Source organism: Neomonachus schauinslandi, chromosome 8 (assembly GCF_002201575.2).
Source record: "Neomonachus schauinslandi chromosome 8, ASM220157v2, whole genome shotgun sequence".
NCBI classification, from domain to species: domain Eukaryota; kingdom Metazoa; phylum Chordata; class Mammalia; order Carnivora; family Phocidae; genus Neomonachus; species Neomonachus schauinslandi.
Genome location: NC_058410.1, coordinates 144,423,395 through 144,423,812, shown reverse-complemented (window position 1 = coordinate 144,423,812; position 418 = coordinate 144,423,395).

Here is a 418-nt window from a genome sequence, read left to right as displayed (position 1 = left end):
CGGAGCTGACCCCGGAGCTGACCCCGGGACTGACCCCAGAGCTGACCCCGGAGCTGACCCCGGAGCTGACCAAACCGCAGAGCGCAGGACCCAGGTTTTCCGCTCCCCTGCTCAGTTCCCAGAGACCTGAGGATTCCTTTAAAGAAAGGAGCGGGGAAAGCATGAGGGGTTCCTGTGAAGCCGTGCAGTGGTTGTAAGGTCTCAGGCGGAAGAGAACCTCCTGGGGTAAACTCCATTGGCCTCCTTCTGGTCTGTGGTTTCTTCCTGTTCGAAAACTACCAAATGCCCTCCTTAAGCGTGGGAATATCCGCGGTCCCAGCATGGAAAATAAAATACCCTCCTTCCAGCTTTTTCTTTCCGGAGGAGGGAAAAATGCATTCGACTAAGAAGAACCTGAACCCGCCAAGGGAAGAAAACA